Consider the following 24,627-nt stretch of genomic DNA (forward strand, 5'->3'; position numbering starts at 1 on the left):
CAAACCTTAAAATGAAAACAATGAAATCAAATGTCGCAGACAACAGAAGGTCAGATGGGGTTAAAATATTAACGATGCTAACGCGCTGCCTTGATGTTGGAGAAAGTCAGTACTTTAAGAGGGCAGTTCAAAATAAAAGTTTGTTGAAAGTAACAGTGTTGAACGTAATGCATAATTCGAAATTGTGTTTTTTTTTGTGAAATTCCATATATATATGCAGATGTGTATGTGTGAATCTTTATATGCTTTTCAAATAAACTTAAGCTGAGAATATTATTGCCAATTACCACCTTAATCAAAAAGTTCCCGGACTATATTCAGAAAATTTTGAATACAAATTTATTACACAAAAGTGATCGCCTTCGAAGTACTCCACATCATGTCAGCCTTTGATCCAGCTCTCGAAACATTTCTGTAACTCTATTTTTGGTATAGCCATTAGAGCCTTCTTCCATTATTCCATTACTTCCTTTCGTCTATTAAAACCCGTAGTGGTTTTTTGAATCGATCGAACAGATAAAAATCACAGGGAGCCATATCAGGTGAATTTGATGTCAATGGCTGTTGGATGGTATTCATTTCGTTCTCGGTCAAGAATTTACGGATAATGATGGCACTGTGCGATGGTGCGCTATCATGTGCCGTAATTCGGTTATCCGGAAACACCAATTTTGAATGACTCGTTGGAGGACCCGCACGGTGTCTCGTGAATAACTTTAGTAGTGTTGGCTTCCAAGCCTAAATCAAAGCTGGTTTATCCACAATGCATTTAGACTGTAGATACCTCCACCAATAAAAGTCCAAAGGTGTCATATCACACGATCTTGGTGGCCAATCCACTGGTCCGAGACGAGAGATAAATTGTTCACCGAAACGACAAGTATCGCCGTCTTATTGCAACCAAATGTTGTGCAGATCACGGGCTTCAATTCCCGGCATCCAAAAGTCGTTTATCTTGGAGCGGTAGCGTCCGCCATGTACTGTCACATTGGTGTCAGCCTCGTTTTTAAAAAAATATGGACCGATGATTCCTCCAGCTCATAGGCCGGATCAAACGGTTGTTTAAATGAATTAATGGCTGTTCTTGAATGGTTTCGGGATGCTTTTCAGCCCTAATACGGCAATTTTGCTTATTGACCTAGCTATTAAGCCAAAAATGGTACTCTTCGCTCATTTAGTTGGCTTAAGCGCGCGATAAACACTTTTAATTACAGAGCGACGATTTTCATAATATAACTGCACGATTTTTAAAGGTTGTTGAGGCGTTAGTCTTTCCATGATGACATGTCAATGACTATTGAAAAAAATTATGTATTTAGTTTGACAGTAGGACAGTAGTCACGCGTGATCTGATCTGGAAAAAGTACCTCCAATCTGATTGTCCTATGTATATATTTCATTATATTGAATATATAATTTTATAATTTTTGAAAGTGTTGAATTATTTTTGTTTTATTCTCCAATGATATACGCAATATTTGCGCTGGGCGTATGTATGCCGATACATACAATTATTTCCCCAATCTTGTCATATGGTATAATGAGAATGCCGACAAAAGAAAACACTACTCGTATACGTTTTCTAACAGATGAATCAAAAATGCTTTGCCAACCCTCCTGCACTATGCACTGAAGTATACCTAAATAGCTGGTAGTTTCTCTGTAAATCAGTGATTGCGTGAACGTTTGTACATATCATATACATGTGCATATATGTATGTATGTATTTTTTGTAACTAATATGATGTACGAGTACATGTTTGGGCCCAGAAGAATAAGTATTAAGAGCTTCGCATCATACGTGGAAGGGGTACGATATATGTAGGTATAAGCTAAGGTGGCAATGAATTTGAGATAAGATGTCGGCGCTGGCGACATTATTCTCATTCATGTTGTTTTTTCCTATTCCTTTTGTGCTACATACATACGTACAAATACATAAATTATACGCTGTCAGCACTTTTAGACCAGCATCTTTATAAGTCTAATCTCGTTCTCATGGCTAGTTATGCATACAAAATTTAAATATAAAAGACGAGTTATAAAGTGTGTATGTATAGGTATATCTGTAACACTCACTACGTTTTGTTTGTAAAAAGAAAGGAAAACGAAATTACATAAGTAAATAAGCAGCCGAAAAGTGTAAGTTAGTACAATAAATGTGCTCAGGCAAAGAGGAAGCTTTGGAGCATGAAGAATGGCCATTCATTTTATAATAACTTTCATAATACGTAGGCATATTAAACATATGTATGTAAAGGGTTTTTCTATAAGGGCGGGTAGATGTTGAAATGGAATAAAATAGCATTTGCTGTGTGGCACGTAGCGCCGTCCTGCTGGAACCACATGTCGTCTAGGTCCATATAGTTCAATATGGGTCATAAGAAATTGGAAGGTCCACCACGTCTACCGAAAAATGGGCGCAATGTGCGCAACGTTTTGCGTTAATGAACACTCATTTTGATAATAAAGTTTTATCATTTGAACGTGCTGTTCAATCGTGTAACTTGCCATGATGAATTGGCATAAACAACTGAATAATAAACAAAAGATTTGACAGATGTCACCAAAACAAAATGGCTGCCACAGGGCGCCAAAATCGACCCGCGCCAATTGAAAAACCCTTTATATGCACATATGCACGTAGTATGCAACCAATTCCTAAGGTGGTAAATAGTATTTGCTCCAGTCATCCAGTTTTAATATTTATTTTAAGATGTTTAAGTACTCACCAAGAAATCCCTTACAATTAATATATTTAATTTTTCAAAAAACGAAAAAAACTGAGAACAGAGAAATAAACGTTTAATTTATTTAATTTCCATGGTAATGACTAGTTTTTTTGTTAATTTTTACTTTGTCCAAAAAATTAAATTCTTTTGTAAAGTTATTTTTACTCCTTAACGAAACGAATCTATTGATCGTGATTGTTGAACAGCTCTGATTTGCTCCAAATTTAAATAATTTTGCATCATTTTGGAAGTTGGGCGTGGCTAATGAAAAATTTCGCTAATTTTCATTGTCAACCTACTTCGCATGAAAAGGAAATGTGTGCCAAGTTTCCTTCGACGTATTCAAAGATGTGAGACGCTTCTAACACGGTAAGGCACCTTAAGGACGTAGTCCGATCCTCAGTCTTATTTTGAATGTTTATTTCAGGATCATTTGAACATCAAAATAAAATAAAATGATTTAATTTTTAACATCTATTGTTAGGTTCATAAACTGTAACAAACATTTTCTTCAGCTAGATTTTACGAAATTTTATATGTGCTTTTTTAAGTTGCAGTTCATTGCTTTGAAAGGGAATAGAGGCTGCACGGATGACTACTTTTTTTGTTAATTAAATTCTCGACACGCTTGTGGCTTGATATGGTGGACTTACTCAGTGAAAGAGAAAAAAATATTATTTACAGAAAACTGCGTTAAAGCTTATGGCGTTCATGGCGTGCCCTGGATTATGTAAATGCAATAGCTTCGTTTTTACTTCGGCTGCTGTAGCCGAATGGGCTGGTGTGTGACTAGTAGTACCTCGGTTCGAAACTCCGACATGAAACACCAAACGATAGAAATGTTTTTTTTCAAATAGCAGTCGCTTCTCGGGGGGCAATGGCAATGAAAAAACCTCCAAGTGCAGCTCTGCCATGAAATAGCTCTTTATAAAAACTCACAAATAGGAGGAGGAGCTCGGCCAAACACCTAACAGGAGTGCGGGCGCCAATTATTTACTTATTTATTTTATTTTTGTCTTGAATAAAAAACGTGTAACATATAGTACATTTGGGGATAGGTTCCACAACAACAACAAAACAATTAAAATTAGTGCACAATGAAGTTTCAATCCATAAGTACAAAACATATAAAAATTCAAACTGAAGCTAGGAAAAAAATCAATTTTGCAACTATTCAACGCTACTTGTTAACAATCATGCAGGTTTACTACGGACTATAATCACTAAATTATCTACCATGTGTAAGATATTATGTCAGATATGTCCAGATGGGCCGAGTTTTATTTAAATTATTAAGTGACGTGCGACGCCATTTGCAAAAACTAAAAAAAAAAAAATTTCGATGGGGTGATTAATTTTGGGCCACCTTGTGCAATACTTCTTATCCAGGCGACTTTAACATTACGCTGAAACTTCAGTTCTACTTATTGCTCTTACACGAACATTTTTTACTTAATAAGACATCCTTCTAGGAATTATTTTTTGTTTAGAGAAGCATTTTTTGTTTTTAGATTCGTCCAAGAACGAAAATTTCGTGTAAAAAATTTATTAGTGAACCGTGTTATTTGAAAATCGTGTAAAAATAGAGTTGGGTGTATTGAACAAATTCGTAATTTGAGCATTTTTCCTCTAAAACTAGATTTCTAGAAGATTTTTAATAATGTATAAGTATTTATGTAGGTATACAACCGAACTGCTTTGCAGCGAATGATAAAGGGGCAAAAAAAAAAACATTCACGGCTGTGTAAATTAAGGCAGGGCAATCAGAGTTGAGAGGAAATCTTGTGCCAAAGGACGTTTCATGCAGTGTATCCTTCTATTGGGTGATTTCCTGAACTACAGGGTGCGCCATCTTTTATGTGGGTATGAAAACATTGAATAACTTTGGAAAAAAAAAAAACACAACTGATTTGTATAAGTAAGGTATTTTTATTTGGTTTGGTTATTTACAATTTATTAAAAATATTTTTTTAATACAATATCAACCAAGTGGCCACCTTTATTAGCAATCACAAACTGCGATCTTTTTTCTGCGTTTGCTATCACCTTGTCAAGCATTTCGGGTTTTATAGCGTCGATTTCGCTTTGTTTCGGTGTAAAGCGATCTTGAAATTGTTCTGAATTGACGCATCGAATACATGTAGGTATGTTGAAATCGATCGTTTGGTAAATGCCAAGGTTATTCAGAGTTTACGTAAAATATGGCGCACCCTGTAAATGATGGCGCACCCTGTAAATGTTAAGCCTTTTTTATTTGCCACTTCTCTGCTCGGATCACTTGACGAGCACTTTGCATTTGAAAGCAACAACAAAGTTGTTAAGCAAGGTTCACCCCGCTAGCGATTATGGTTTTATCTCATAAAACTGGTATAATTCACTATTTTACAAACAAATGTAGTTTTAGGCAGCTCTATTCTAGCGCTTTCTTACATCCATATCTTTATACCAGTTGCTTCATCTATTACCCACTTGCTAACGCTTGGCGAAGCGAAGCGGCCTATTGTAGAAGATGATTTGAGCTACCAAATTGAATCGACTATATAGTACTTCTATGTAACATTGCAAGTTCGTGCAAATACTGGCGCATGCTGAGGGAAAACCAAGTAGAGAATAATTGACTTCACTTAGTGTTTCTAATTGGCGCTACGTAGTTGGACGAGTTACGCCCTTAGTTAAATCGACCAAAATCGCTTAGGACTTAATCGATAGGACCAATAAGAGGAAGAAGAAAAAAAAGGTCAATTAAATCCACAAACGAGTTTTTCGCTCGAAGTTATTTTATTTGAATCTTCCTTTATATTATTTTTCAAATAAACACCAAAAATATCGTAACTCTTTTGTATGTAGAAATAATAAAAAACATAAAAGTTAGTTTTATTGCTATTGCCTATTGTGCTACTCCAAAGCCCAAACCACAGTTTCCCACATAAAAAAAGGTTGATGAGATACGATACAATAAAAATATTAATAATTAAATTCACCATTGCTAGTTTGTACATCGCACATATGTGTATATTTGTAAGAAGCAAATGCAAGAAAAAGTAGTTCATACACGGCTGTAGTTCGCCGGCTGCCAAAACCCACCAAATACAGTGAGTGTCGCTGTTGACATTATCAATAAAATATGTTTTTTTATCTTTTCGTTAAACAAGTTAAGATTTCGCTTCAGAAGCCACAAATACACTGAAATGTTGATTTTTTGCTGCTTGCTTAATCACAAACGAAAACAACACAAAAGCGAAATATTTGCAGCTTTGACCGCAAATTGAAAAATATCCATGCGACCATTTAAAATAATCAGTAAAATGGCACAAACTCGGCTGGTTATGTAAATTTAGCACGTCGTAAAAGGGGGAACAAATTGTTCTAGAATTATTTGCAACAACAACGATTTAAATCCATTAAAGATTGAATATTTTTACTCTTCCTTTTGCAGCTGTTTGTTATTAGTTAATAAAGGGTATTTCAAAAGGCACGCCTTGATGTTCTTTAAAAAAAAACTCGTAAAAATTTAGATTCTTTCAGGCTTCACTGATGTTTTTTTTTAAATACGTCTCTTAACAATTTTACACCTACTTCTCTTTTTACACGATAAATACGTTCCCAAAAATCGTGTAAAAAGAAAATTAGGCGTACTTGCAACCTTTTAAATAATTAAATGGCCCTTTGACTTAAAAATAAATTAATTCTACGATGGAGACAATTTTTAAATCACTTAAAAGTACAAATAAAGTGCAAAATCTACCGAGTCTCAGAGACTTTTCCTGAGACTAATTTAAAGACTTCGAACACGCGTTGAAGAATCTCACCTATTTGCTCTATGAGATTCAAGAAAAATTCATAAAATATTGAAAATCTTGTTAAAACAAAATAATTCGTTTAAAGAACGATTTTTTGTTTTTCTTTTTAACTCAAGTTAATTCAAATTCGTGCAACAAAATTCGTGTAAAAAGAGAATTAGCTGTTTGTAAAAAATGACCACATTTAAATGTCCACCATGAGCACGTCTACAGGTAAAATGCACCAGTCTATTCATGAATGTCTAATTGTTGAGAACGTCGAGATATCGATGTTGAAGGCTGTTCAGCAACCCTTTGCGCTACAGCAGCAATATTCTCAACAGAACGTCCAGTTTTTGGTCTGACAGTTCTTTTTCTATCCTCGACAGAACCAGTTTCTTCAACCTTTGAATTGTCAACTCATTCAGACGATAATTTGCTACAAAAAAAAACGACTTTTGCGATATGTTGTTCTAAAATATCGACTATTTTCATAATAAGTTTAAAAAATTGTAACGAGTTGTTTGGAGCTTTAAAGTTGTACATCTGTTTACTTGACAAATGTCAAAGGTGATATAAAAAATTTACCGCTTCGGAATACGGGTGATTCAAAGACATTATCTCAGAACCATCAAGCAATTGGCATAACGGGCACTCGTTTTGTTATCACCACAATAAAATATGCGCTTCAGAAGCGGTACATATAGGGTTATTCAATAGGTGCGCTTCAACTTTTTTCCGATAGGGAGGGCGAACGACGCAATATTTTTTATTTTTCGCTTGTCATTTGTAAACTTCATTAGTATACATTTCATCATGGAACGCTACACACTTGAGCAACGATTGCAAATCGTGCAAATTTTTTATGAAAATAATCGTTCTGTTGCTGCTACTTTAAGAGCATTGCGGCCATTTTACGGTCCATTTAACAAGCCGTCCCGTTTCGGGGTTATGTGAAGTCATTGGTCTACAGTAACAAGCCGGCGACGATTTGTGAGCTCAGAGCCAATATTGAACGCGAAATTGCTGGAATTTCGGCCGATTTATGCAAAAGAGTGATCGAAAATTGGGTTCAACGATTGGACTTCGTAAAACGTGCACGCGGTGGTCATGCAAAAGAAATTGAATTTCATACTTAAATGTATATGTTCAAACTCGATAATAAAAAAAAAAATAGTTAAAAAAGTCAAACCGTTTGTGTTTTATTCAAAAAAGTTCAAAAGTTGAAGCGCTCTTACTGAAAAACCCTTTACATATGTACTACAGAAGTAATATCTAAAAAATATTAAAAAATATACCACGTATTTATTTTTTATTTATTATTATTTATCAAAATTATTCAATTAAGTGAAGTGTAATTACAAAAAAAAAAAAAAATTATGACATATTTTTGAGGAACTAAAATCGGGACAGCCTAGAGCGAGTCTTCGTTTGAGTTAAGAGTAGCCCCCAGATCTACTTATCTCGGACTAATAAAATAATTTGATTAACAGCTTACTTAGTATTCGAGCCCACTCGATGAAGTAAATGAGATGTGGTAGCGAATGAAGAATGTATGGGAGGTCAAAATTTGTGCAGAAATACACGTCTAGTAATGCTTAATCGCATCGAGGGATTGAAAAAGGCAAAAGGGTACTGGCCATTGCATTAATAATTACTTTATTGTTATGAAAATTTTCAAAAAATCAATAAAATACGTTAGGGTAAAACTGTAATATTTGTCTTTATTAACATAAATATTTGCCTGCTATTATTTTTGCTGTTGTTGTTATATTGATACCAAACTTGTTGTATTGAAATAGAAATTATTACACCGTGTTACAGTATTGCACTTCAGTGTATGTATGTATAATGACCTTAAATGTTCACTAAAGGCGCAGTGTGCGTCTTGAAGTTTTCATCATGCCAAAGACCTAACGATGGCAAGAAACCGAAACGAAAAGTTGCAGCATTTGCCCTAAACATTTGCATTTAGCTGCACAAGTAGACATAAATATACACAGTTATGTACACATTTCTGCATGTGCATTGAACGAATACTCATACTTATACATACTATACACAGATGTGTAGTCTTCAAACGCGCATAGCTTCCTCGTTCTAGGGAGTGCATAAGTAAATTTGTGTTGTTTACAATTTGGCTGTGAATAAAGTAAAACTTATTTTAAATGCAAAGTGACAATTTCTAAGAATAGTTTTATATGCAGTAATGTGGTTTAATTACTTCCTACTTCATTTATTAAGTAATTTAGATTCGACATGTCCTATTTGCTTTTGCTAACATCCTTACTTTAGCCGAAATATAAGGAATATTTTTATTTGAAATACTAACAAATAAACGCCTTAGAAATAAACTGTTTGACCTTTTTTTGTTCAGTGCTTGTGCCAAAGATATTAATCAGTCTCAAAACTATAAAACAATGTAAAAAAGTTAAACGAATTTAAATATTAGTTGGGGGAAAACGAAATCCATTATTTTGCGCAAATGGTTTGAAACTGCTTTATGCTCGATCTTTAGCTTTAATATCATAAAAAAGATGTGTGCAAAATTTAAGGGAGATCGGCCAATAATTTTTCGAGTTATCGTGTACGCCAATTCGAAAAATATTGTTTTGAGAAAAAACGCGTCTAAAGTTTGAATACAACGTAACTATACCTCTCCCAGCGCTCGAACGCAAAGAATAGAGTCGTCATGGTTGACGATTTATAATATGAGAAAGACTTAAATTTACGTTCTAAAATTTTTTTGACATATTCTTAAAGGATTATATTAACATTTTATTAAAATTTTTTTTTTTTCGAAATTTTACAGGTATCTGTCCCCTTAAGTAAAACATGAGTACACTGCCACGCTAAGACCTTCAGCCTGTCTTATAATTTCTGACAAGCGAAAGCAACAAAAATGGCCCCACAACTGGCCACAGCTACGCATCAACTGTCTTCCCTCAAGTACCACTACATCACTTAGCATCAAAAATAAGCAAATCAATCGTCTACTTAACCAGAACCAGAGAGATAGAGAAGCGTTAGCCATGCAACGCTACTAGTTGACATTGAAAACTTCCCTTTCCTCTACAGACTGAAGGGGTGGTCGGTGAACTATCTGGGTCAGTAACATTTCGAGGCTAATTTTCCAAACAGGTAGAATAAAGTAAGGTGTGTCGCGGCGTAGTGCTCTTTCGCCCTTGCTTTTCAACTTTTATATTTTAAAGCTCGATCAACAGGGAATTGATCTCTTACTCTGACTATTGTTTGATATTTGCATCTCACTTCTCTGCTGCGAAGAACCAAACAGTTTCCTCCATTTTACTACATGGATGGAGGAGATCAAATTCCAAATGAAAGTGAAGGTCTGCCAACACAGTAGCAGAAATATTCAATGTTGATCTCTTTCGTTAAGCCTTTTAAATATAAACGAAACTCCTTTTTTTATTTTTCTGCATAAATAAACCTAAGTCTCTTGCATCAATCGGCAATAAAAATGCAACCTTGTAATAGAAATACATACCTGAAACTATTACTGTTCTCTAGTGAGCAATTATGCTTAATGAAAAGTAACAATTTTTGATGCAACAAGAGTCATTTCTCGGATTTTCCAAAAACTTGTTGAATTATCCTCGTACATACGTCTCATAGTGCAAATTTGGCTCAGGATTTACCAAACTCGAGAGGGCGGAGCAAGACTTTCGATTTTCACTTCGACGGTCATTCAGTGATTAAAAGGAATAAACTCAGTATATTTACATGTTAGGGTAATAAATATTCACAAGGAAATTTAGACTTTTCCGTTCATACTAATCTTAATTTCAATATGAAGATATTTTCGTAAATGCCTTTGTAACCAGCTTTTTTTTGTCGAGAAAAATATTTTCTTTTCATTAACATATTCTTAGGTATGTTTGTAAAACTTATACATACCTTATATATGTATATTATTTATATATATTTGTAAAAATTAAAACCATCATAAAATCAGTTATTTGATATTTTATGATGGATTGCATACGAGTAGGCCTCATTAAATTAATCAGTAGTAGTCGTTTTCTAGAGATTCTGAAAAAATAATAATTGCAATGAATTAAATTAAATGAATCAATTGCTAGAGGCAGCTGTAGCATTTGATTCAATTAAATTTTGTAATGAAATTAAAAATGCAAGCAATTGTGAATTGCAGTCTATGAAGAGGCACAATGATGTATGTATGTATGCATTTATTATGTTGCTGAGCACGTTTAGTTTAGCTTGAAGAAATAAGAATCTTGGCGTATTCAGCCGAACTGAGTGGATGAAATATAATTGTACTCGTAATTGTTTGTGCATGACTACCATTGCCGATAGAGACCGGGTTCGAAACCCACAGTGGGCGTGAAACACTAAAATTTTGTTTTCTATTAGCGCATGCTCCTCGGCAGGTAATTGCAAACTTCCGAGTGTATTTTTGTCATGAAAAAAATCCTCATAAAAACATCTAACCTTCGGTGGCGCCATTAAATTGTAGGTGCTTCCATTTTGTAGAACAACACTAAGACGCCCCTCACAAGTCGGAAAAGGAGCTCGACCGAAGATCTGAAAAAGGATATACGTGCCATTTATACAAATTTAAATGTATACCTATATCGGGTGTTTTTTACGAGTTTGAGAACTTAAAATGAATTTTGTTGGAATGAATTTTTTTTATTATAATTTCATTGCATTTATTTTTTTAATAGAGTTGGCCATTCGATCATTCCGATTTTTGACTACTTTTTCCAATAAATGTGGTCGTATGTCGTCAATGTTTGCTGGAATATTGCATTAAAGCGATGGTTAAGCGCGCCATATGACAAGTTGCGCCATCCTGTTGGAATCAAATGTCGTCAATGTTTAGCTGATTAATTGTTGGCTCGATATCGCTCTTCTTTCACCGTAATGGCAGCTCCTTGCTCATTTCGAATAAGCACAGATGATGTCCCCAGTGCTCTATGAACTTTGCGAACAGATACAATTTTTTTAAAGTAAATTTCCATAATTTACATAGAATAGTGGTATGTTCTGGCGTTGACAGTCTGCCATTCTCGATATCGATGGTTCTCATGCAGCTAAAAACACCCGATATGTACATTTTATGGGAGGAAGTAAATAAATACGAAATTTACAAACAAAAATTTAACACCTAATTAATATATATTTTTTCTAATTAGCTTTCCAATAAGTTGCATTGTGCGAAAATTTCTGATTATACAACTTTTTTTTTTAATTTCCACTTTGAATTTTAGGGTTAATTTACATTGTTTCGGAATATGAAGCTATTTAGTGCAAAAAAATTAAAAAAGTTATGTACACTTTTAAGAAAATTACCATTCTTTACGACTTTTTATAAAAAGTTGCTTACGTGTTGCACCACACTGTATACCACTAGCAAAATTGTATATGTGCCTACGAGAATCAAACTGTCTGCCTACGTACTACCAGTCAGTCAATCAGTCACTAGTTCATACCGAAAGTTTGTTGACTAGCTGCTGCACCGATCAACTTACCCACTTGTACGCACTATCTTCATGCGCATAAGTATTTCGTATTGCTCATTGCTGTGTAATAGTGAATGTGCAGCAACCAGCCAACTAACTAATCAAGCAGCCAGCCGTTGTTGCACGGTGCATCGGTGAATTGAGGAACTAAAACGCGTTTGCTGCGGCCGTGTTGCATTGCTTGACTGTGTATTCGCCTCGCTGATTATTGCCCCTCTGCCGAATCCGCCTGCTCACTTAGCCGGCTGACTGGTTGTAGAGGCTTGTCTGCAGTGCATTTGCGCATTGCCACCAGCGTCGGTTTGGCTGGATTAAACTTATTCCAGCAACTGAAGCTCCCACGTGTTTTAGTGCCATAATGCGTTCGCTGCATACTATGTACTTGTGCATTCGACACTTGCAACATGGTGAGCGGCAAGCGGTAAGCGACTTCCGCGCCATAGAAAACTTATTATTTTATTAGCCTTTCTGTTTTGAATTTGAACACCGGTTTTGATACGGAATAATGATATTTTATGTGATCAATTGTTGAGTTAGTCTACGCAGCGAAATTCAATGTAAAAAATTGGCGGAAAATACTATATAGCAATTCGCTTATCGTAGGAAATAAAATATGAATAAGTATAAAAGTTAGAGAGAAAGCGTTAGCTGAGTAGCTTCGCGCCTGACTATTATTCGGTTGCTCCAGGGCACGAAGCCCTCTGTGAACATAAAACTCTAGTGTTGCCAATAGATTTTATAGAGGGGAAGGCTTTTAATCGTACTCGTGATGCATTGTTTCGAGAGTTGTAGTAAATTTGCTGATCTTCTGATCGTAGATTTTGGATTGTATGACCGAAGCATAATTTTTGTAAACGTCCATTCTGCTGAAGGTGGAAAATAAGGCTATCAAATTTGGAGATTGGCATAATGGATATATTTTTCCCCAAACTAATATTTTCATGAAAATCACTATTCCACACTCTTAGTTTAGGTACTTTGGAAGTTAATTACCGCAGCATTGGCTCGGTAACTTAACCCTTTAATGCACAAATATAAACTGCCGGTGGTCTATTTTTATTCTATGCTCTTTCGATATAATTTGTTTACATAATTATTGAATATTGGATTATAGCAATACATATTTCTATTGAATGTATAAATTACTTATGAGCTCAATAGAATTATTGGAAAAACGCTGAGGTATACAATGCTTTTAGATCCGCTTAATGTAGTTGCGGGTGTCAGGCAAGGATATATACTTTCGCCTCTACTGTTCCGGATTGTGATTGACGAAATTCTACGTAACGCAATTGACAAAACTCCCAGAAAAGGTATCGTGTGGAACACCTTTGCCATGGAGCATTTAAATGATATGAATTATGCTAACGACATCGTACTTTTTTCAAGCGACCAGCCCCATTTGCAACCGAAGCTGAGGGATTTACCCGATCAATCTTTAAAATACGGATTGTAGATCAATATTTCAAAAACCAAATCTATGAATGCCAATGCTGCCCAGCCCAATAACATCCCTATTGTTGCCCAAATTATCGAAAACATTCAGGACTTTACATATCTTGGTAGCCAAAGCGCTCTAGCCGATGCTCTAGCAAAAGCAGCCTTTGCAAATGCTAAACACTTTACCAAAAATTTAAAATACGCATTTTTAACTCAAATGTTAAATCTATTTTATTATAGGGTTGCTTGTCCTGGCCAACATCACAGGAAATAACATTCGAAACTGCAAACTTTTACACGTTTAGTGACCAGAAAACTGGATAGCAGACATTGATTTATATAGACGATGCAATCAAATCGCAATCAATATTGAAATCCGTAAGAGGAAGAGGGCCTGAATCGAACGTACTCCTAGAAAACCAGCACAAAAAATACCTTAGCCTTAAGCTGAAATTAGTGGTACCTAGGCCATAACCGTAACCATAGCAATCAGCTGTTCTGATCAAAGATATGGCCATCACTGTAAACGATTATATGTAATGCACCATACCGCCACAACCATATCCGTAGCCTATTCTATTGAATTTTAGTTTTTCCCCGTAACCATAAGCAGCAGTAAAATACTTGACATTTGTTGTGCTATTTGCGACGAAAATTTTAAAATTAGAAATGAACGACGAAAAATCAATTGACGTAGTGGAAAATTACCCGTATTTTTATTACAAAATGCAAATGTTGTCATTAATTCTAATTCAATATCAGCTATTTATGGTAACGGCATGACTATGACTAATCGATAAATGCTGTAATGTTGCGGTAACCATACCGCTCTACAACGTCCTTAGATAGGCTACAGACGCAGAGAACGATCCAAAAGATTCTGGCGTCGCAGAAATCTACTCTAGAGCGATTACAAAATTTACCTTCGTATCAAAATTTAGCTTTCAGTAAATTTTTATACTAGGAAATAGGTTTAGGGGGGCATGCGATCTGCCTGTATTTTATGCGCAAGTAGTCATAGCTGCTAGCTGCTTCAACCAGTTGCCTAGAGACTAAAATTAAAAAAAAAATCTTTACTATTTATCTATTTTAAAAGTATAACCAAATATATTACTAATTTCTAATTTCATACGCAATTTGTGAATTATCATTCACAAATTTCACGTATCATTTTAATAACGCTTTGGTAGTTGGCGCATATTTTTTAATAAAAAAAAAACTCAATTTAATTCAAATTTATAACTAAATTTACAAAACTTTCTTATTTTCGTCTGACTCAGCCATTTCATTCTCTTTTGTTTAGCTTCTTGAAATGTTAAAAGCAAATTTGAAGCCTTATTGAATTGTCAAATTATGCGGTACTGCCACTGCTTTATAAAATATTGCAACCATTGCCCAAGAATACCAAAATCAATTTCGGATGTTATAAATAAGTAACAAAATGTACTTTACTCGTAACAAAAGGCATGATAAAGTCAACTTTTCCCCCTAAAGTCAACTTTAAATTTAAAGTTCTAAATGCTGATGCTAAACCAGTAACTTGCAAGATGCAGAAAAAATAAGGATTAACTGATATTTTTGTAGATTTTTGGTGCATGAATGTCGTAATTTACATTTAAAAACTTTTTTTTTATTCGTTTTAAAAACTTTGAACGTGGTTTTGAAATTAATTATGATGCTATCGTAGTTCGACATCGACCTCGACCGAACACACAACAAAGGGAGTACTATATATCATACGTAGACGCTCCAACATTAAAAAGAGGTCGAACCCATTCAATTTAAAAGAAGACAATACCTTCAACTTCATCAAAAAGAGGTATCCCGGTATTGATAAGCATCCAAATTCTCTGCACTTTCCGCTTTCATTCCGTTCATCAAAACTGCAATGTTGTGGTTAGTTTTATAAATTTAATTTTATGGCGATTACAGCTGGTCCGCACGGTTTATGTTACCTTTGCAATAATAATATATTAAAAAGTCGTTGCAAAGCGATTGTTTTGTTGTTGCATTTGCATGCTGAAAAAAAATTGGACACAACTAAAGCCATTTCATTTAATAGTAATAAGCGGATGAGTAGTGCTTTTTTAATCGAAATGCAGTGAAATCGATTTTTAATTAAAATATTCTGTAAACTTTTTCGGCTTTTTCTTAGATAACAGCATGGACTGAAACTTAAATGGCATTTAACGTAAAAATTACCTTAGGTGGAAATAAAGTATTATAAAAAAAATAGTTGAAATATATTCATCACATGTAATCGTATCGTATTTAATACTCAACGAAGTCATTAAATCATGACTAGGCAACAGTGCTTTTTTACAAATGAATGCTTTGGAGCATTTTTGTGCGTTAGAGGATTAACCCTGTTAGTGTAACATACACGGCGGGTTAAGTGTGCGTTACCCATTCAACAGACCATAACTTTTTTGCGTTACATTATTTTTATACATATGTACATATGAACGCATTGTGTCAAATAACCGTTACATGTAGATACTTATATATGGTTATTGAATGAAAAATCGTATGAATTTATGCGTTGGGTATAATGCGCTCTACATAAATATAATAATATAATATACTCAATATATGCATGCAGCATGGGTGTTGCATGACAACGAATGGGAGTGTAAATGGCTTGCAGCAAGCGTAGCGCCCTCATCTTTGATGTTGAATATGTTTCGATAAGCATACGCTTGCAAGTAATATATTATATACAGTTTGTCTCGTAAATCTTTTCATACGAAATTTTTGATAAGGAAAAATGTTTGCTGTGAATCTGGAAAGTATTGCTCGTATTTATTTATCTATTTGTATAACAAAACAAACTTATTCTATGTTTCCGCTATATATGCCAAACAAAAGGTACTTATTTATTTAAAGTGATTTAGAAAAAAAATAAAAAAACAATTATAAAAAGATTTTATATTTAATATGGTCTCAAAATACTTTTCACATATCAACAAAATAAAAGATCAAATAAATGTGCATGACTGTTTTTATGTTAATACTTGGCATAAATTGCTGGTTAAAACAAAAGGTTGTATGGAATTAAATAAGAATAATTTTAGAATTAGTTTAGACTTAAGTTGCCTATCATTGCGAAAACCCCGTCCCATTAGGAGTGAGAGGGGGGAAGTTACCCTTTTCGTAGGTTACAAAATGGCTCTATGCCTACCAATGAGGAGGTTCATTTATCTGCCATTTCGATCCCAGTAATTCCTATGTACCTGGAAGCCAATGAAAACGTGCCTGCTTGTTCTAGCCTATGATGTTCTGCTTATCAAGACATTTCCTAATCAGTTTTAATGTAAACTGGAAAGAGTTGAGATCGTCGATTGCTGCCTGACTACTAGCAAGGATAGCTATGCTTCCATTGTTATAGTTGCGTTCAAGGTTAGAGTGAGCGCAACTTCTGTAGTGCTTGAATTATACTTGTGTTCTTGCATAGCGCTTCCGCCGATCTTTTTCTAAGTTCAGCATGTCGAGAGGATACGCCAAAGAAGTGTGCAAAAGTGAATTCTTAAGATCATGTAAAAATATTGTAGGACCCAATCGAAATGATAAATAAAATAAGAGCGATAAAACATGTGGCGAAAATTCTATAGTCAGGATATTCATAAATGGGTGTTTATGGACGATAAAACTTACGTCAAAGCAGACTTTAAATATATTCTGAGGCGCTGACAACGGCAACGAAGATTGAGAGTCCCAGGTGTCTTTAAGCTAAAAATATTGACCAAGTGCCCTAAAAATTGTTTGGTTTGCCAAGCCTTCTGCCAGTGTTGTATGAAAAGCAAAACGTTCATTACCACGGGCATTATAAATCAAGAAATTTATATGAATGAGTGTTTGCAAAAACATTTGCTGCTATTCATAAAACCACATAAAGGCTCAGTTCTGTCCTGACCTGACCTAGCATCGTATCATTATAGTCGTCTTGCCATGAACTGGTATTAAAATCACGGCGAAAATATTGGCCACCCATCTGCCAAAATGCCCACAATTCCGATCCATTGGAAAATATATGGGCAATTGCTAAAACTGAAAAAAGAAATTAAAAGTGAGCGGCAGTTTAAAATGAATTGGTAGAGAGCAGCAGTTACCGCAACAAAAACTGATGTCCATTATCTAATGAGAGGAGTATAAACTAAATTACGCCATTTTGTTTATGACAAAGGGAATTTATATGATTTTTTTGTTTAACATAGTAAGCTTAATAAAGAAAAAAATTAAATAAAAATAGGTTTGATAGCTTACTATATATAAATTTGATGCTATAACGATTTTCGCCCGACCAATATTTTTCGTATCCATTCTCTAGTTCCACTGTATAACATCTGACGATGACCAAGGGTGTTTCTAAAGGAGGAAAATTATAAATTATATTTGTCTAAAGAAAACTTATCAATAGTAGTACTAAAAATATTTCAATTAAAATGTAATAAACGTCTTAACAACCAATGTTAAACGATTTTCGTGTTGCTGCAATGGCAGGTGGAAAGTCAAATAAAAAAAATGTTTAGAACAAAAAGAAAACAAAAATGAATCCTACTTTTGAACACAATCCAAATGGGGAAGTTGGAGAATCTGCCCATAAACCAGCAGTAAGATGTTCTTTTGATTGCATTTTTGTTGCTGTAGTTAGTATGGTGTGGTTCTATGTTTACATGGTTCAACCCTCAATATTCATATAAACAAAATGCTATTAAACAAGAAAGTTTGCGTCGTAAAATTTTTATATTTTGATTTATGCTAGTGATGAGTGGCGGAAAAAAGTATCAACGCTTAAGGGGAGATATACACCTAGAAGGTCGTGAAAAATCGATTTTTTTTTTTTTGCATTTTCTTAAAGTTTGAGGGCTCTAGAATATCTAGTGAAAAGGACAAGGTAATATTTCGATAAATAAGCTAGTTACAGCCGAGAACGTGAAACTTGATTTTATGGGCATTCATTCATTCCCAAATTTTCAAACGTGTTTTTCTCAAAACCACGTTTTTCAAGTTGGTACCCAAAATTTCTCGAAAAGTAATAAACCGATTGCCTTGAGGCTTTTTGTGGTTATTCTATACAACATTATCTAGTAGATGTCATAGGATTTTTTTTTTCCGTTACATAGTTTTTGTTCTATAGGCAAAATAAGAACTCATTTTTAGCTCAATAATCAATACTTATGTTCAAACGTCCGCCATTTTGTTAAAAATCGATATTTTCAAAATCGGCTACGACAAAGACTAGATTTTAGTATCTGGTTTAATAATCTTTTTGGTTTTCTTATTTCTGATGATTTTTGGAGAAACGCCATTGGGTACCGCGGAGGCTGATTTTTTCAAGGACTTCCAAGGATTCTACATTATCCTTTACAATTCTTATTATTTTAAGCTAAAACAAATTTAACACATTTTTGAATATATGTACTTTTAGATAAATAAAACCCCAGTCATACAATTTAAATAGTTTCCTTTGAAAAAAATTCTTAAAAATGACCTTTTTTCCGGCTTTTAGGTGTATATCTCCCCTTAACTTGTCGACTCTATTACCGCATACAATTTCCAGCAAATACTGTAAACATTCCTTGCCATCAGGCACGAAAAAGTCGAAAAATACTTATCAGCAGTGAAATATATTTAAAAATGGCTTTACAGCTTAAAAAATGAATAAGGAGCTCTTATTTATAAGTAATATTCAGATTAATTAAAAAGAAATTGGTAAAAGAACAATGACCTTCAACAAGAAATAGAAAATTGATCTTTAATTTGCAAGCACCAATTTTCATTTCGAATATTTTCAGCACTAAACTCTGATAATATACATATACAGTGCTTTACTTAAGTATAAGCACAATCCGCTTTATAAAAAGAACTGCAGTTTTATTTGTATTCAGAAAAACGATATATTTATTTTGTAGGTATATTATAGGTGTAGAGCTTACATATTAAAAAATAGCTATGAAAACTAAATACATTTTCTTTGCAAATAAAGTTCAAAAATAAAAAAATTAAAATTAATTCGATATTTTACTGGACAAAAGTATAGGCAAAACTACTTAAACGATAACCAAAATGCGTTGAAATTTTAATTTAATATTTTGTTGGTAACCCTTTCTGTTTTATGACGGCCTTAAGTCTATTTGGCATTGAGTGGACAAGTTTTTTTGTTATATTTTCGCCAATATTAAGCCACTCTTCCATTAAAGCTGCTTTTAGCTCAACCTTATTTGAAATTGTGCGTTTTCCAATTCTTCTCTCCAATCCTCCCACAAATGTTCTATCGGATTTAAGTCTGGTGACTGCGGGGGCTGTGGTAAGACGTGTGAAACGTTATAAGCGAGCCATATCTTAACGTCATGGGCTGTATGCTTCGGGTCGTTGTCATGTTGAAATGTGAACGACCCGGGTAGGTTCAGTTTTTCAGCGCTTTTCTTCACATTTTCCTTTAAGATGTTTAAGTAAACTGTCTTTTCCATAATCTCATTAATGAAAACAAGCTCTCCCACACCCGCAGAAGACATACAGCCCCATACCAACATCCCCCCACCCCAATACTTAACCGTTGGCAAAAGTTTCGAGATTCCATTGCAGTGTTACGTTTTCGCCATACCCTTGTGTGTCCATCAGGCCGGAAAATGTTGGACTTGCTTTCATCAGAAAACAATACCTGATCCCAGAAATTGCTTGGCTTGTTTTCAAACTCTTTGGCATACTCCAATCGCTTCTTCTGATTGATGGCAGATGTCAAGGGCTTTCGTCTAGCCACACGAGAGTTATAACCAGCCTCATGCAACGCTCTTTGTACAGTTTTAAAGTGTACATCTTTGCCGATTTCTGCCTTTACCTCTGCAGCAACCTGTGAAGATGTAATTTTTGGATCACGTTTCACTTTTCGTATGACCTGAGCACGTTCTCTCTCTGTTAATTTGCGCGGACGACCACAGCGACTTGCACTTTCAAAGTTTGTTTCACCTTTGAAGCGATTTACAATGGTCCGTATGGTAAAACGACTACGATCCATTAATTCACCGATCTCTGCAAACGATTTTCCTTGGCTATGCAAGTGTAAAATGATTTTACGCTCCGATACTGTTGTTTCAGTTTTTTTGGGCTCATTATAAAGAGTTTACAAACAAAATAATTATTTACAAAAATGTTATCAACTTTTCGCTTGTTTGAATCAATAAAAAATAATAACGGTACTCATAGGAATGTGCTGAATATAAAAGTGTTGCCAGATAATTGAAACAGATACTGAAACAGACGCGCACAAAAAATTATGCAAGTAGTTGTGCCTATACTTTTGTCCAGTAAAATATCGAATTAATTTTAATTTTTTTATTTTTGAACTTTATTTGCAAAGAAAATGTATTTAGTTTTCATAGCTATTTTTTAATATATAATATAAACTCTACACCTATAATATACCTACAAAATAAATATATCGTTTTTCTGAATACAAATAAAACTGCAGTTCTTTTTATAAAGCGGATTGTGCCTATACTTAAGTCCAGCACGTATAAATATTATTGGCTGAATGAATTTTTAATAAAAAATGAATTATTATTTATTGAATTATTGTTTTTATAAAAAATGTTAACCTACAATGACGTAATCCTAGATTGTTCTTTACATTTCCATATAAATCATATAGAAAAATAAAACAGTGTGTTGCCTGCTTTCATCTACTTGTAACTGTGTAATTTAATGTATTTGTCGTGACTGATTTTAGTAGTATGTATTTTCTCCTAGAAAACAAAAAAAGTCAAAAAATCAAATTACACACTTTTAAAAAGTTACGGACAATTTACTGTGATGACGAAAAAGTACAACAAACAGTTTTCTCGTATACAATATAGCCATAATGAGATCTATCGTAATTATGGCACTGTAAAAAGCCAGCAGATTTATAAGACATACACTCATAAATATATAAGTGCACAATCACATGATTTTGAAATATTAAATTGATTATTTATGCACTGTCGATTTCACCTAAGAAGCTCATATGCTGTAAGCTAATACATACATACATACATATATATGTATGCACATGCATTTATGACTTGATTATTTAGTACGCTCTATTCTCTTCGGATTGGGAACATACATAGGTATGTACATACCTACATGCGTTTAAGTCGGTCATCGACTTCCTGCTACAAACTACTTGTAACAACTCCACAGATGCGATGTGATTTTAATGATCATATTTTATTGCCGCTCGTTATATTGCCCATTTCTATGGGAAATCTAATCATATATATGTATGTGGAGTATATAAGTAATATATAATATATGTATATACCTCCAAACATAGAAGTTTTTAGCTCAAAATTATACACTTTGTTTAAAATATTTATAAATAAATATGTAAATCATAGTGCTTAGTGTTGCAGGGTCTCTGACTACAAGCCACTGTTGGAAGTCATAAAAATAAGGCCTGCAGATCTTTAGACTCGGTAGACCAAGGAGGTTGTGCATAGACTACCTGTCACTCCCAGGGATGAACAAGTCTTGAGCCGTCGCAGTTATTTCGTTTGGCCATAGTTCTTCAAAGGCCTGCAGAGGAGGTCAAAATCGAAAATGTCAGAAACATCATGAAAGGTGCCGTCACACCGTCCCTGCATTACTCCACTTGAAATCAATTTTTATCGGCCACTGATCTATTGTGATCACCTTCAGTTTTACATACAATTAAAATTTAAAATGTATGCTCGGAAAGCTCGAAAGAGCTCGTTAATTCGATGTCTTATTATTTTACCATTACGTTAATTGTAACTACGTGAACTTGACCAATACCAGATATTATATGATCGGTAAGTACTAGGTTTCTCAATATGTTTTGCGATTCGATAAGAACAACGCAATTTTATGGCTTGAAATACACTTTATTATTTTATATAGTCTCCTTGAACTGCAATGCACTTGTTCCTACTAGATTCCAATTTATGGACTCCATTCCTGAAGTGAGAATCTGGAAGGGCTGCAAAATACGCTTCCATATCTGTTATGGCCTCATCATTCGATAAAAAACATAATTTTTTTTAGGTCTGAAAACAGATGTAAGTCGTTAAGGGCCAAATCTGGTGAATACGGCGGAGCATCCAACAATTCGAACTTTAATTCATGGATTTTAGCTAATGTCTAAATGCTCTTTTGATATGATCCATTGCCCTGATACGAAATAATTTTTTTCTTTTGCAAACTGGGTATTTTTTCATGAATTTTTTCCTTCAGCTGGTCTAAAAGGTTACGATAATATTCAGAATTTATTGTTTTACCAGTTTGCAAGTAATCCACAAACAAAATTTCAAAGCTTCAACGACCGCGTTTAAATTCAGCAAGCCTTCTTTCTACTGTACTAATTGATGACGAAAAGTCCTTATACACTTTGAACATTCGTTCACAAGTTTCTTTTGGTTTTAAACTTCCAAAAATACAAATTCAATCACTGCACGATACTTGATTTTTTCCATTACAGAAAATACTGTGATACCTCGAAACTAAATGGCTTGTAAACAAAGAATGAATTGGCAGATTGAAATTATTTATTTTATATTTATTTATTTATTGTTGTACATAAAGGGGGCTGGGCATTTTGCCCTGCAAGAAGTTCAGACGTCGTTATATATTATTATGTTTTGATAGAATATCGTTTATAATTTTGATCGTATCTTCTTTGCTGCAGTTGAGTGTGTTTTCTAGATCTATGTGGTTTCCCGATAGAGGGCAATCTTCAATCATGTGTTTGACTGAATGTTTGGTATTACAGTGGTTGCAAAGTGTTGGTTGGTCTTCCTTCATTAAAGTAGTGTTGTGTGGTAAATATTGTTTTACTCCCACTCTCATCCGTGCTAGTTTGGTACAGTCGTTTCTTGGGAATTTTTTGTTGTAAGGTTGCCTTTGATGTTGATGATTGTGCGATTTTAGAAAATTTGTGGCTTTTCCCATAAAGAGTTTCGTTGGTTATTTTTTACTGCTATGTGGTCATTGGTTATTATTGAGTCTAAGCATGGTACTTCCATTCTAAGGGGTATAATGATACCTATTTCGACTGCACTATCTGCTGCCAGTTCGTTGCCCGTTATGCCAATGTGAGCTGGTATCCATAGAATGATTATTTGTTTGTTTGTTTTATGCAATGTTCTGCCCGAGTGCTTTGACAGCACAGAGACTGTCCGAGCATATTAGAGCGCTTTTATTTCGGTCAGTGGCATCTTTTATTGCAAACTTTACTACTGCCAGTTCTGCGTTGTAGACTCCGGCATATGGTGGAAGTAGAGCTTGTTGGGTTATGGCGAACGACCCGCTTGTTCTATCACAGCGCTTCTAAAGAGGATCCGTCGGTATAGTAGATGATATCCCCAGATAGACTGTTCTTATATTCCAGAAATTGTTGTTTGAAATGTTCGGCTCACGTGTCGTTCTTGGCTGATGTGTCTATTGTTGGCTTCCAGTGATTTCGGTTTATTTCCGGTGGTTTTGTTGGTATTTATGTATTTATACTTGATAGATGCTGGGAGATGTATTGTACGCTTGAAAAGTGTTTATGTTTTTTTCCTAGCCCGGTACGGGTTTGGCTATGTGGTCCCAAAAAGTTCATTAAGCGCGTGGGATGGTGTTGTTAGTGATTTTGCAGCTAACTTTGTAGTAACCGCTTGGGTAGTAACTAGTTAAAATTGTTTTAGCGGGCTCCTACTCTTGTGGCGTCTATTTTGTCGGTGTTTGATTTAGATGTCCATCTGTACAGCGTGATGCAGTATTGAACTACACCTTCTGCAAGTGATCGACATATTGAAAGGGCGGTATCAATGTGTGGCCCCTTTTTCCGCGTACAGATGGTTTTTAATAGATTATGGAATTGTTTAGCTTGCCTGTGATATTTTTGATGTGCTCGTTCCGTAATAGATTTCTGATGAGCGTGACTCCTAGGATTCTCATGCTTGTTTGCAAGTTGATGTGCACGTTTCTGATGGTAATGTTGGGTTGGTCGCAAACCCTTTTCCGGCAAATATGTAGGGCTTCTATTTTATTCCCATGTACTATTGCGCCGTTTTCTAATGCCCACGTGTGGATTTTATTATCAAACTGGTTTAGGCTTCTGCTAACTTCCTCTGTCGTCCCGGAGGCTAGGGAAAAAATATTGTCGGTGTAGATGCCCACATAATTTAT

At 34.6% G+C, this 24,627-nt stretch overlaps 1 protein-coding gene across 6 annotated transcripts in view; it reads left to right on the top strand.

Annotated features, from left to right (window-relative positions):
- The window catches only part of LOC129243138 (uncharacterized), a 48,982-nt gene that overhangs the window by 9,962 nt on the left and 14,393 nt on the right, over positions 1-24,627 (top strand). The gene's annotated exons all lie outside the window — the stretch shown is intronic.

Source organism: Anastrepha obliqua, chromosome 3, assembly GCF_027943255.1.
Source record: "Anastrepha obliqua isolate idAnaObli1 chromosome 3, idAnaObli1_1.0, whole genome shotgun sequence".
Classification (NCBI taxonomy): Eukaryota; Metazoa; Arthropoda; class Insecta; order Diptera; family Tephritidae; genus Anastrepha; species Anastrepha obliqua.